The sequence below is a fragment of the Protopterus annectens genome, chromosome 13.part0 (assembly GCF_019279795.1).
Source record: "Protopterus annectens isolate FY-2018-M chromosome 13.part0, PAN1.0, whole genome shotgun sequence".
Lineage (NCBI taxonomy): Eukaryota > Metazoa > Chordata > Ceratodontiformes > Protopteridae > Protopterus > Protopterus annectens.
Window position 1 is genome coordinate 403,889,005 of NC_056747.1, and position 15,214 is coordinate 403,904,218.

Genomic DNA, 15,214 nt, shown 5'->3' on the forward strand with positions numbered 1-15,214 from the left:
GTATCATGGTAACCCCTTTCCAGAAAATCAGATTTTAAACTGTTAAGTGCAATCTCTGCATCCTCATCTTTATCATGTAGTCTTAAGGTCCTAAAGACTTGGCCTTTAAGTACATTCTTAGGTATATGTCTAGGGTGCATGCTGGATTTATGTAAAAGTGTATTCTTTCTGGTCGGTTTAAAATAAATAGTACTATTTAACTGATTTAAACTAGACCTAGTAATGTGTACATCAAGAAAGTTGATGTCAGTGGCAGAGATCTGGTGAGAAAATCTCCAAAAATCAGTGATGGTGTGTAGGTATTGTAAAAATGAGTTAAAGTCCGAACCATTACCTTTCTACAACATGAAGACATCGTCTACAAAACGTACATACCATAGTACTTGTCCTAAGAAAGGATTCTTGTCAGATAGAATGTTAACTTGTTCCCAGCAAACCAAAGCAAGGTTGGCGTAGCTGTTGGCACAGGGAGCCCCCATGGCTACGCCAACCTTCTGTAAATAAAACTGTTCTTGGAACGTAACAATGTTATTTTCCAAGATAATTTCTAGTAAACTGCAAATCAATTGAATTTTGGTTAACTGTCAGAAACTCTCTTGTCATTTCAATGCCCCATGTATCGGGTATGCTAGTGAATAGTGATTCTATATCCATGGTAACCAAGACAAAATCTAAATCCATATCAATACTATCCATTCTGTTATGTAACCTTGTTAAGAACATCTTAGTATCCCTTAGTATAGTATGACATTTCTCTAAAAGGCCATGTAGGCTGCCTTCAACATATATAGAAAGGGGTTCAGTGCACCAGCCAGCCCCTGAGACTATGGGCCGCATTGGTGGTGTGTAAAGATCTTTATGGACCTTAGGTAGACCATAAATACCAGGGACAACAGGTTTAGTAATATTAAAATATTTAAAAAGTGGTTCATCAATTAAACCAGTAATAAGTAGATCAAAAAGGAAAAACTAAACTTTATCAATAATTGCATTTACAGCAGGTTTAGAAATGCACTGGTATGTATCAGTGTTTAATAAAAGTTTTTCCATTTGTTGTACGTATAGTTCTTTATCTAAGAGAACTATACCACCACCCTTATCTGCTTGTTTAATAACCAAAGAGTGTAAATTCCTTAATTCTTTCAGAGCTCTCTGCTCTTCTGAAGTCAAATTACAAAAAGAGTAATCATTGCTATCAGATACACTTATTTCTCTGAATGTAGTTTCACATATATCAATAAATCTTTGAACCCCAGGTGGAGTAATTGGTATAAATGTACTAGCTTGTTTGTAAATATTTTGCACATTGTCTGTATTTACTGGAAACATACATTTCAAAGATAAATTTCTCCCTAGTAGCCTTAGATCTTTCAACATTTCAGTTATATCTGCCTTCTTCGCAGGTACAAATGATAACCCTTTATTTAGTACATTAAGTTGTTCAGGATTAAGTTCAAAAGAGGAGATATTAATAACCAGACCTGTAGTTATATGCGACTCCTCTTGTGTAGTTGATCTGTTCCTTCCATCTGGTTGGTCCTGGATATGTGTCCATTGTGCGGAAGACTCTTCGTTCGAGTTCTGAAAGGAAGTGCTGCCTTTAGAGTAAAGTCACCCTTCTTGGTGGTGTCTAAAAAAAACGCTTGCGTCGTTTCTGGTCTCGTTTAGATTAGAATCCACAGTTGCAGAGTTATTAGAAATGTGTGATGCTGCAGATGGTGTCGGTAGAGGTATATTCTTCGTTTTATGTCCCGTTTATTCTTTAACGTTGTTAGAGATCTTGCTATCATTTGATACAGTAGTTACATCCTGTTGAACGCTATCAATGCATGCAGCATTTGAAAGTACTCTCGCTGTAGCTGCCAGATCAGTAGAGGAACTGGAAATAGTACCGGAAGTAGCAGCTCTAGTTGTGCGCTCATTTAAAGCGATGTTGTGAGCACTATTTGGCATAAGGTTCCCTTGAGTTGTTCTATGCATGTTTTCTCTGGGCCATGAGAAAACGTTATTATTAGCAAAGTCACGTTTATCTCTGTTTAATTTAGATAGTTTAGTTGTTTGCAGCTTTTTTTCATAAGCGATTATACTATCTTGCAACTGGCTCGTCTTATTGATGGTAATATCTGGTGAGAAACTCTCAGTAATATTGGACTCTAAAGCAATGATTTCTGCTTTCAGCTCAAGTTCAATTGGTGAAAAAAATTCCAATAAAAGTTCCATGTATTTGGAGCTAAACTGTAAGTTAAGCTCTTGCCATTTACGTAGTAAGACAGGACAGGTTTCTCCATAAGTAGGCATGTTGAGTATTCTGAGACCACGAGGGATAATCTTGGCTTCCAGTGAAGCTTGTAAGTGCAGGCGCTGCCATTGTAGCCTCTTGTATTTATACATTAAGTTTTCCAAATTTTTATATTGCTCAAGAAACTCACGTATGCGTTGAGTAGTTGAAGTATCATTGAAACCATCACATAAGTCCATATTCAAAAGTGGGTTTACTGGAATATCCAGAATTCGTAAAAGACGATGGTGATATCCATCCATAGTCACTTCAGTAGAGGAATCCTCCATAAACGCGTGTGCCCTTTAGCCGAATAAAAACAAAATAGAAACAAAAAAGAAACGGCTGCGGGTAAAACCAAGGTGTAAAAATATAAACACAATGCACCAAGGTAACACAAAAAGTAAAAGACAGAGGTGAGCGCTTTCGCAACAATAGTTGCTTCATCAGACAAAGATCAAGTGAATAGCACCGCTTAAATAGGTAAAAAAACAATTATCTCATCAATTAATGATGTCATACACCAAAAGTTATTTAAAAAGACAGTTACAACATGAGCATAGTAATGGTATGAATAAGATATAAAATGCTGAATAAATACTGCATAAAATACATTTGCATATGCATAAAATGTAATATAATAAAGGTAACAATAAAAATAAAAATGAACAATAAAAATTGTCAATGTTTAAGGCATCTAGCTTTCAAGAATGGAATCAAAGCGGTGGTACCACTGAGGCCTGGGTATCTTTCTGCATTAAGTTTCAGTATCCATTTCTGTTCATGGCTCTCTGTAACATTTTCTATATCTCCACCTCTCAGATTTCTATATATGTGTTCCTTCTGAGGAACCTTCTCAGTGGGATACTCTGGGGAGGTATCTTTACCTTGGCTTCTCTCCTATTAAACTGGGCAATTAACTTAACAGCCTGTATTTTTCTCTGTCTACAATCTGTTTTTTCACCCCCTGTACTACATCAACTTATCTATTTAAAACATATTTTTCTTCCCTACATATTACTTGTCCTTATCTGGTACAACATCTACTTACTTTTCTATATCAGCAGCAGTAGCTGATACTTTTTTCAGCTGATCTTTCTTTTTTTTTCTTCCTCGCTCCGTTCGCCCTGCGGGCGCACTCCACTCCCCTACCCTACCTCCAATTCCCACCCACCCACACTACCTCTACATTTACACCCATTTAACCACTCCTACTTCCTCTCCTACCTCTAAACTCCATCCCTTCCTCTTCCTATCTCCTCCCACTTTCATACAACTCTTACTTCACATCCCTCCCTCCTCCTTACTCAACACCACTACATTGCTTATCAAAACCCTAACATGCTTAAAAAATACTCAGCCTTCCCAATTCAACTACTACTCCTCCTGAACCTTACCTACGTCTACTATCTTATCCAACCTTATCCCATCACCCACTCACCACACTCTTTACACACAACCTGCCCTCTCCATACTTCACAATCCAACTTCTTCAACTCGATTTCCCCTGAACTATATCCCTTCAACAACCTATGTTTTCATTTCAAACTATTCCCCCCTCTTAAAACCTCATCAACCACTCTACCCTCCATATCTCCCACTAATCTTTCAACTTATACCTCTCAATCGAAACAATCCAAATACCTCCACGACTTAACTCAACTTCTAACTTCCATACTTTTATCTGGTGATATACACCCTAACCCAGGCCCAACCCCCTCCTCCTCAATAACTAAATGCATCCTACCTGCATCTTTTAATGCACAAAGCTTAGCTAACAAAATTCCAAATCGCCATGCCTGGCTACTCCATAACAAACCAGACATCCTAGCTATTTCTGAAACCTGGCTAAAACCTCATGTAAAAAATGAAGAGATAGTACCACCTAATTACTCTATCATCAGAACAGACAGAACCCATAAAAAGGTGGTGGAGTGGCTCTAATCTACTCTTCCTCCCTATACATAACACCCTATAATAAAGCCATTCCAAAGTTCACTAATGCAGAATTAATACTAGCTCATCTTCAGCTAAACAAACATAAATTTATATACATTGCCTCTCTTTACATTCCCCCTGGAGACAATGTCCCAGTACTCGAAGAAATCCTCTCCTGGCTATCAACTAATATCTGTAATGAAACTATAATCATGGGAGACACCAATATTAATTGGTCCTCCATTCAGTCCCCTACTCACCCCCTCAACATCAACCTATACAACTACTCTCAACTCGTCAACTCCAACTAGGCCATCCAAAGACTTCACTAGTGGCAACATTTTAGACTGGATTCTAGTCTCCCACCCCCACAATTATCCTGACAGTGGAACCCTCGCTGACTCCCTCAGTGACCACCTTCCCATCTTCACTAGACGTCTTCCTTCTCCCTTACTAGTTACTCATACTTACTTAACTACCCGATGCCATAGAAACTTTAACCAGAAGCTTTCTCTGACACCCTTAAATCACTTAACTGGTAACTTCTAAAAACTCTACCACTTGAGAATACAATAACTCACTTTAATACTACATTCCTACATCTCCTAAATAATCATGCTCCCTTAATAACCAAAAGAATAAAAAGGAAAGCCACCCCCTGGTTAACTAAAAGTACACTAGCCACCATGCAACTTAGAGATAAAGCCTGGACACAATACCAGAGGAACAAATCTACATCTAACCTCAATGAATACAAAACTCTTCGTAACTCAGTTAAAAAGCGTATCTCAGCAGACCGTCGAAACTACTTCGTCCAACTTCCAAGCAACCATAAAACCAACCCACAAAAGTTCTGGAGAGGTATAACTACCCTCTTAAAACCTGGTACTACAGAAAACCCTAACCCCTCCCCAAATGTACAAGACTCTGATCTTGCTACCCAATTCAATTCTTTCTTCATTTACTCTATTTCCAAACTTACCTCTTCTTTTTCAAATAACAATCCACTGCCTACCTCCACTTCTCCTCACCCTTCTCCCCTCCAACTTCTTTCTCTCATTCCTCACCCTCTCAACCCCCACCATTTTTCATTAAACCTATTCCTACTTCTACTATAAGAAAACTCCTGCAGAAACTAAAACCATGCACCAATGCCCCTGATAACATTCCCTCATACTTCCTCAGCATAGCTGCCGAAGCCATTGCCCTCCCTATCAGTATCCCAATCAACCGCTCTATCAAAGAAGGTCTTGTTCCTCAAATCTGGAAAAAAGCTTAAATCATTACCCTGCATTAACCTACTTCTTACTAAACTAGCTAACCTAAACCTCTCACCCTCGTCCCTCAAATGGTTTACCAGCTATCTCTCCAATAGGCAACAAGCTGTCAAATGTAAAAAGGCCACCTCCTCCTTCCTCATCACCCGCACAGGTGTCCCACAAGGTTCCATACTGGGCCCCCTCCTCTTCAATATTTTCATTAATGACTTTTACCACTCTAACCCTCTTGCTAACGTTATCGAATATTCAGATGATTCCACAATCATCTGTGCTGCCCCATCCATCCCAACTCTTTTAAAACTAACTCAAGATGCCTTCTCTACCATAGAACAATGGATGAAAGACAACCATCTAGCACTCAATGCTGCTAAAACTAAACTTATGATTTTTACCTCCTCTAAAACTAAGAACTTCGATCAAAATTTATTCTCCATCACTAGCCAAAATACAACACCTCTTGAGCTGGTATCTGAAACCAAACTACTAGGAGTTCAAATCGATGACAGGCTCAAATTCAACTCCCATCTACTACTAAACATAAAAAAATCCCACCAAAAACTTGGTATGCTCTACCGACACAATCGGTTCCTCACCTCAACTACTAAACTTACTCTCTCTACTACATTTCTCTTACCCTCCCTTCTCTATGGAGCCCCTCTTCGAACAAACCTACAATCATCTCTCAAAACCAAACTGTCCTCTTGTTACAATAAAATTGCCAGATTCGCCACTAGCAACAAATCATCAACCCATCACTGTGAATCTCTCCACAAACTAAACTGGCTAGAGCTACCAAACTACCTCTCCTACACTCAGCTCACCTATGCTCATAAACTCATTTTCCAGCCAACCCTCTGTCCCTCCCTCTCCACTACCTTTAAAATGCACCACACACAAAGACTTCTCAGATCAAACACTCAAAACCTTATAGAAGTTTACAGACCCCTCCACCCCCCAAGATCATACCTCCTTCCTGTCACACTCACTAGCACGCTTATGGAACTCCCTTCCCCCCTCCATTCATACCATTACTAGCCTCCCATCTTTTAAAAAATCACTCCACTCTCATCTAACTTCCACATGGGAATGTTCCTGCTCCCATCCCTCATAACCTACACTTTACTTCAACACTCTTTCCCTTCCTTCTCTCAAATCCCAGGTAACAAAATTCTTGCTTGCTTCTATTATACAACTCCTTACTAGTATCTAGCAATTCCTTACCCTACTGCATCTAACTACCTATCCTCAATCCTACTAAAGAAGAAGGAAAAAAAAAAAATATATATATATATATATATATATATATATATATATATATATACGCTTTTGACATTATTACCTTTGATTGAAATACTTTTGATCAGTCTGTTTACCTCTGTAATCCTCATGCAATCTATGTGTGTATATTAATCTTAGTTTGTTTACATCTGTAATCTTCATGCAATCTATGTGTGTATATTAATCTTTGTGTAATCTGTATGAGGAGCTTTACTCCCCAGGACTCCATTGAAAATGGGTCCTTCAGGCCCAATGGACTATCCTGGTTAAATAACTGCAAATAAATAAATAAATAAATAAGAGACAGAGGCACCCCGCTGGGTATCCTAGTGCCTGAGGTCTTGCTGCCAGAGTGGACCATCCTGGTAAGAAGAGGTATGCAAGGAATCCAGACAGGACTGAGAATCCGAAGAGGGAGATACCCTTTTAGTTACAAGTGGCAGCTATCACCCTCTCCAAGGCCCCAAAGGCTGACTGCTCCTGAGTGAAAGAGGACTCCAGCCCCAACAAGACATGCTTGACAAACCAAGCATTTTGCAAACACCGAAGATAGCTCACCCTGGGTAGAAGTCGGAGCCAGTCTCACCTGCATAGAAGCCACGAGATGCAATGACTGCTCCAACAACCTGGGAGTCGAATGCACCCGAAGACTGCAAGGATCACAATGGCTCTGAAAGCTCTCCAGCTCTAAGAACGCTGAAGAGCTCAGAGCAGAGGTGCGATCCAAAGATAATGTTCTCGGATCCAACCTAAAGGGTACTGGGCATATTAGATCCCAGAGCTCCGAAACTTTCTCTTAAGTCAGAACAGGATTCAGAGGGGGAGCAGTAGACTTAGGAAGCCATGGAACTGAGTAGGTCAGGGTCGAGGGTGACCAAGTTATACCTTGCACCCACAGACTCTTCTGCACCAAACACTCCACATCATCTTGCGCCCACAGACTCTTCTGCACCAAACACTCCACATCATCCTCAGTAAGGCTCCTGGTTGAATGAGAAGGGGAGCCAGACAGGGATTTCGGCTTGGACAGAAAAGGTGGTGGCACTCTGGAAGGAATGGGATCAAAAGTACAGTTTTGTACCTACCATAAATGTAGATGCTCGAGTGTTCACACTGCTGCAGTCATCACACTTGGGTTATCTGCCGCCAGGTGGTCCCTGCAGCCGGCCTGAGTTCCAAACCCTGTTTAGTACCAACCACCCAGCCTTAGCACAATGTTACCACGTACAGGTTTCCCATGGTGTGTGTAGCAGAAATGGATACAATGTCCTATCCATTTTGAAATGGTCTGTTTTCAGATAGCCTTTCCTTGTGATCCTGCAGCATAGGATACAAAGAGTTGGTCAGATTTTCTGAAAGCCTTAGTTTTATCCAAGTAGAAATGTAATTGCCTGTGAATGTCCAAAGAGTGTAGGAGCCTTTCCCCTTTATTCTGGAGGTTTGGATAAAAGGTGGGTAAAAGAATGGTTTGGTTTAGAGCCCACTGGATATGACCTTTGGCATAAAGGAAGGATTAGTTCGTAAAGAGACTCTGTCTTGATGAAAAATGATGAAAGGCTCCACTGCCATTAGAGCCTGTAGCTCTGAGACTCTTCATGAATTTATTGCTAGCAGCAGGGCAGTTTTCCATGATAAAAATTGTAAATCGGCTGAAAAAGCTGGTTCAAGGGGCGGTAGTGTAAGTTTTTCCAAAACAAAATTGAGGTACCAAGTTGGTGTCGGTGCTCTCCTGGGCAGTCTTATGTTCTTAGCCCCTCTGAGGTACTGTCTTAGTAATGGATGTGAAAAAATAGGAGGATCCGTGTTGTAATGAGCTGAAATAGCTGAAGCGTGAATCTTAATAGATGAAAAGGAAAGGTCTTTGTGCAACATCTCAGTTAAATATTGCAGAATCTGAGGAATATTTGGGACAAGAGGATTTTGGCCTTTAGCCTGGTTCCAGGTGCAGAATCTTTTCCATTTGTCTGAGTAGGTTTTCCTGGTGCTGGGTCTCCTAGCCTCCAGAATGACATCCATAACAGCTTTAGAGAGAAGTGTTGGCTGGTTGATTAGGTAATCTGTCATGCAGCCAGATTTAAAGTGTTGAGCTGACTGTGTAGAATCTGACTGTTTTGCTGAGTCAGCAGGTGAGGAATTTTATGTAAAATCCATGGTGGGCCTTGAGCCATGTTCCTTAATATTGGATACCAAAGTTGGCGTGGCCAGTCTGGAGCAATGGGTATCAGTTGTAGCCTTTCTAATCTGGCTTTCAGGAGCACCTTTGCCAGAAGAGGCAGTGGAGGAAAGGCATACACTGTTAATGTTTTCCAACTGAATAAGAGGGCGTCCACTTTCCAAGCTAGTGTGTGGTATGTCCTTGTGCAAAATTTCCGTAGTTGGTAGTTTTGGGGGGAGGCAAACAGATCTATGCCTGGACTCCCCCATTTTTGAGATATCATTGTGAATACTTGTGGATCTAGTTTCCACTCATGAGGATCCATGATATTTCTGCTTAGTTCGTCTGCCAATGTATTTTTCTTTCCTGGCAGGAATTGTGCTTGTAGTTGGACTTAGTAGGTCAGAGCTGTGTTCCACAAGGTCATTGCTTGCTTGCATAGGGGGTAGGAATGTGTGCCCTCTTGTTTGTTTATGTACCACATCACTGTGGTGTTGTCCGTCTTTATTAGTTGTTGTCCTGAATGTAAGAGGTCCTTGAAAGCTGTTAGGGCATTTTGTACAGCTAGCATCTCTTTTTGATTGATGTGGAGATGCATTTGATCTGCAGACCATTTGCCCTGAATACACTGTCCTGCCATGTGTGCTCCCCAGGCATAATCCAATGCATCTGTTGTTATTGTTTGCCTGGCTGTGGGTAAGGTGAAAGGCTGACCCTTGTTGAGATGACATGCCTGAGCCACCATAGAAACTCCTGTTGAAGGCAGGGACCGAGTGGTATTACTGTTTCCAAGCTGTGGCTGTGTTGAGCTCATAAGCTTTTCAGGTACCATTGTAATTTCCTCATATGCAGTTTGGCATATGGTATTAGTAGTATGCAAGATGCCATGAATCCCAAGGCCTGCAGAATTTTTCTTGCAGGGAGTTGGGTCTTTGTTGCCATCATTTTGAAGTATTGAGTCAGGTGTCCTTGCTTGTCTGGTGTGAGGTAAGCCATCTGGGCCGTTGTATTTAAGCTGGCACCCAAGAATATTATGTCTTGTGAAGGCACTAGTTTTGACTTCTTTTCGTTTACTGTGTACCCTAGGCAACTTGGTAGGATTTTTACAAACGCCAGATGTTTTAAAAGAATGTCCTTGCTTTCTGCTTGAATAAGGCGGTCATCCAGGTATGGATATATTTGAATTCCTCCTTGTCTGCAGTATGTAATTACTGGTGCCAGGCATTTTGTGAAGACCCTAGGTGTGCAGTAGATAAGCCAAAGGGCAGTGCAAAGAATTGGTAATGAGTTGAACCTGCTATAAATCAGAGGTATCTTCTGCAATTTTGTCTGATAGGGACATACAGGTATGCCTCCTTGAGGTCCAACGTTACTAGCCAAGCCTTCTTGCCCAGCATGGGAAGAAGTTGCTGTAGTGTGAGCATCTTGAATTTGGGTACTTCCAGGTATGTGTTTAGAATTGAAAGGTCCAGAATGGGTCTCCAGGCTTTGTTCTTTCGGGGAAGCAGAAAGAGTCTTGAGTAAAATCCTTGTCCTTACTCCTGTGTAGGAACCTATTGAATGGCTCTCATGTCCACGAGTGCTGTAATTTGTCTTTCAGCCTCTGTCCATTGATTTGGTGGCAGGTTTGGCATTCCTTTTATCCTTGGTAAAGTGTGAAAGTGGAACCTGTATCCTTGAGATACAATATTTAGGACCCATTTGTCTTTTGTGATGATGTGCCAATTGCCTGCAAAAAGTGCAAGTTTTCCTCCCAAGGGAGCTGCCAAGAGGGATTTGCTTGGCATTTTGAGGGGTAAGTCATTGTGATTGTCTTCTGAAAGTTTGAGACCTGTCTTCTCCTCCTTTCTGGGTTGTGGCACCCCATTGTCGAGGCTTGTAAGAGCCTTGTGACTGACCTCTGCCCCTTGGGCGTCTGTATTTGCCCCTGTGTGGTCTGTGAGAAGTTGGAAAGGACCAGTTCTTGGTTGGCCAATTTCTGCTGAAATGAGGGGGTTGAACCTGTAAAAGATCCTTGACCGTCTGCACAGATTTTGCCTTATCCTCCATTTTCTTTAAAACCTCTTCTGCTTTCACACCAAATAAAACATCCTGCTGTAAAGGTGCATCCAATAACTTTGCTTTAACATGATCAGGTAAAGTTTGTTCTTTTAACCAAACATGCCTACGAATGACAGACCCTGTTACTGCTGCTCTACAAGAAGCTTCCAATGAATCAAATCCACATTGCAAAGTATGTTTTCCCACCTGTTCTGCTGCATGCAACAAATCTTGCATTTCCTTGTAATCAGGCTGCTCTGTATGTGTGAGCATTTTTTGTTTTAATTGAGACACCAAATATTGTTGATATTTCAGCATGTGAAACTGGCAATTTAAGGCCCTCATAGCTAGAGTAGCTGAGGTATATACTTTCTTTCCCCATCTGTCTAGTGCTCTAGAATCCCTTTCAGAGGGAACAGGATTTTTAGCAATAGAGGCCTTAACCCCCTTTGGGACCCTGGGAAATGGTTTCTGGGTCAGCAACAGGGCTTTTATATAAGAATTTGTGTGAGTCAGGGACTCTGTAGTATCTATCTGGTTTGGCTGGTGCAGGAGGTAGTGAATCTGGGGTAAGGCTAGATTTTGAATAAACATCATCCACAACGTCTAACATAGGTGGAGTAGCAAGGGGTCTGTGCTGGGGTAGTAAAAGGAACTCTCGGAGCCTTTTCTTAGAATCAGAATAATCCTGGCCTTCCCAGTGGAAATGTTCCGTCATGGTATGTAAAGTTTCCCCAAAAGAGTAGTCTTCTGGGGGAGATGCTGAAGGAATAGACTCTTCAGCATCAGAGACTTCATAAGGGGGAAAGGAATATTCCTGTTCCTCAGAAGAATCTGAGGAAATGGAAACCTGGTCAGATGAAGCATAGTCCTCCTCCTGTCTAGGCCTTTTGTCAGGAGGGGGATGGGAACCCCTGATTAGGGTAATTAAGTCTTCAGCCATCTTAAGCATCTGTTTCTTAGGCATGGGGCCTTGTAATGGAGACTGCTGTACAGGCTTCCTTACTTTTAAAGGAGTTTTCAGTTTTGCATAGGATTTTATAGTAAGTGTAGTCGGTCTGAAGACACCTTCAGCAAATGAAGGCCTTTCAACTACACCGGAATCCCCTTCAGCAATGGAGTCGGAAGGGCCTAAAGATAAAGATTCTGGAGGCCCAGCAATCTCCGCTTGGGAGTCGGATGCAGCCTGGGGTTCTAAATCAGCGGTCGTCAGGGGCTGCGTAGGCGCCTCACTGAAAACCGGAGAACTGGCGACTGGCCTAGCAGAGGCCTCGGTGTCTGGTTTGGGTCTCGGCTGCCTGTCCTTATCTTTGCGCTTTTTATGCATCCCGGTCGTCGATTGCTCCAACGGCATGATGTAATTAAATTTTCTACCAAAATAATGTCGGGCGAAATCAAACCGACATTTAATAGTTTGTTTGTTAAACCTAGCACAAAACTGACAACCTGTGACGTCGTGGTTTGGCCCCTAAGCAAGGAATACAATAAGAATGAAAATCCTTATGAGGTATTTGCTTCCCACAAGAAATGCAATTATTAACTTTTTCTGACCTTGGTCTGTGGCAAGAAAAGATTCCCCAATGGGGTACTTAGCTTTATTGAAGACTTCGGTCTGAAATTTGATTTGAAAATCTCAGGAGTTGGCCGACCGGCACTTGCAAACTGCTTCTGCTTCGGGCACCACGCGGCAAGAAAGACTAAAGAAAATGGCGTCGGCTGCCTCTTTTATACCCCTGTCGCACTGACGTCAGGGAAGAAGCGACCGCAACCGACGCCGGACCAAGACTTTGGAACTCAGGCCGGCTGCGGGACCGCCTGACGGCAGATAACCCAAGCGCGATGACTGCAGCAGTGTAACACGATGAACATCATTGGAGAGTAACTAGTTTGTGGGAGAGTTGTAATTGGTTTAAATGGGCTCTTCTTTGGGTTCAATACCAACAGATCTGGCCCATCCTTACTAGATGGTTCCGGAGTTGAAGATGCCAGACTCAGCCTGGTAACAGCCAGTGCCAAAAGCCCCGACAGGTCTTTTTCAGTATGTTTAGAAATTTTGGTCTTCGGCTCCGAGGTATCTGACTGAGCCGAAAAAATGTCTCTTCTTGCCCTTATCAATAGATTTCACAGAAATAGAAGAAGCTGGGCTAGATTGAGCTGACTTTGAAGTGGACAGCTTAACTGGAGTAGCAGAAATGTCCTCTTCAATTGCTGAGGGAAGCATCCCTTTTAAGATAAGCTTGTTTCTTCTATCAACCAATGCTTGGTGGTTGAAAGAATGGCATATGGAGCAGTTCTCCTGTAAGTGGAGAGGCCCTAAACAGTAAATGCACAAAGAGTGCAAATCGCTAAAAGGGATTTTATGCCCACATTTTGTGCACCTTTTTAAAGCCAGTAGGCTTGTTGTGTTTGTCCAAACATAATTAATTGAAGCCAGACACATGAAAAGAAAATGAAGCAAAAGACTTTTTTTGTTGTTTAAAAGAGAGAAAGGATGAGGAAGGAAGAACTACTAATGGCAGTAGTCAAAGTTACCTAAAAGGTACTAAAAAACTGTTACAGAGATGGAGGGAGAGACGAAGAGATATATAGAGAAGTAACCTAATAAAAAAGTGGTTTCTAACAGAAAGGTGAAACTCTAAGCACAAGGGGTGAAAAAGAATTACATATGAAAATTGAAAGGCTAGAAAATATAAGAAAAGACAGTAATTTAAGCACTACGACCTGACAATCCAAGAGCACAATGGAAGGACTAAGTCTTTGCGAAGCAGAAAATGAGAACTGAGGGAACAGGAAGAAATGCACTGTGGATAAAGTAGCTATCCAACACAGCTTCTTTGGTTGTCACGAGCTTAGTAACGGATGAGTCAGATACAATGATTGGATCCATTTTGTTTTCATTCCTATTAACATACATGTGATTGTGTTTTAAGTGATAATTTAATAAAGGTGTTCAAAGACAAAATGGCATGGAAAAATATGTTATTGTTCTAAAGGAGTAAAACTTTTATCCTACAACAAGACTATAAAGTTTTGTAGTCTATGAGATATGTACTATGTTAATGAGATCACATAGGTGCCTGCTTAAGATGCTTTTAAATACTGATATTCCAGTCTTGGAATTTACAAGAGCCAGGATCTTCTTTCATCAGAGAACAGTTACAGTCTGGGTGATTCCCAATCTCTACACAAAGTACTCTTGAAGACAGATTCCACTGGGGAGATTACTCAGGTGTCCTTATTCTTGTCACGTAATGATTCAGCCTTTTCTGACAAGGCAAAATAACAGCATGTCAGTCCAAAAGTTCATCCTCAAAATTCTGTCCAAAGTAAAAGCAAGCTGCAGAACTAGATAGAAGATATGCTATCACCCTTGACTATCCTACAAGACAGTGGTCTTGTTTTTCCAGTTCTAAGGAAGACTTTGGGGGTGGGGGTGGGGGGGGGGTTATTCACAGAAATAGCTCACAATAAGCAGTAGTGTATGCTTGCCTAGCACCTTGGGCATAAAGCAAGAAATAGTAGCATACTGGACATCTGCAAATAGACTCCACTTCAATTTCAGAAGGCCTCGGCATGCCCTGCAATTGCATAAAAATGTATTCTCAGAGTATGTTCTTGTGGTAAGATATGATTTAGTAGAACCAATATACATAGAGAAAATGTTGCAGACACAATTGTCCGGCTACTAAGTATAGAAGGGGAAGAGGTGGAAGGACCTACCTAAACTTTCATTGTTGAGGCAGGGGACTCAGAAGGTGATAGATGACTGCTCCTTGATAATGAGTGCATCTCAAAACATTAGCCAAGGGAATCTATGGTCTTCTCCAAAATGAAAAAGCTGCCCGACTATATGCTCCAATACCAGAAGCATAACATTCAAACCCATGGACACACAAAGTGGCATGGGATGAGGGTGACTGCTGCCCACTTCCTGGTCATCTGATGGATTAAAGTTTGCTTGCTTGCTGTCTGAGAAAGAGGTCACAGCAAGTGAGATCATCAAGATGGTCAACTTAACGGAGGAGAGGGCTCTGCCTGACAACTGGCCTCATGCTCTATAACCTTCCTCTTCTTATCTTCTCTTGCCTGGGACAACAGAAGGAACCAGTCTGCCAGTTTCTGTTCTGGCTACTGTTCAACAATGGAATCCTGTTTCCACTGACATATCAATTTAGCTAACCAAACCTCATTTGTTTAATAGCTAAACTGAATTTGCTGGTGCACGGAGCACACAGAGTTGGCTTT

The 15,214-nt window shown here is 41.5% G+C and overlaps 1 protein-coding gene across 2 annotated transcripts in view; it reads right to left on the reverse strand.

Annotated features, from left to right (window-relative positions):
- The window catches only part of CUX1 (cut like homeobox 1), a 3,879,009-nt gene that overhangs the window by 2,952,122 nt on the left and 911,673 nt on the right, over positions 1 to 15,214 (reverse strand). The window lies entirely within an intron of this gene.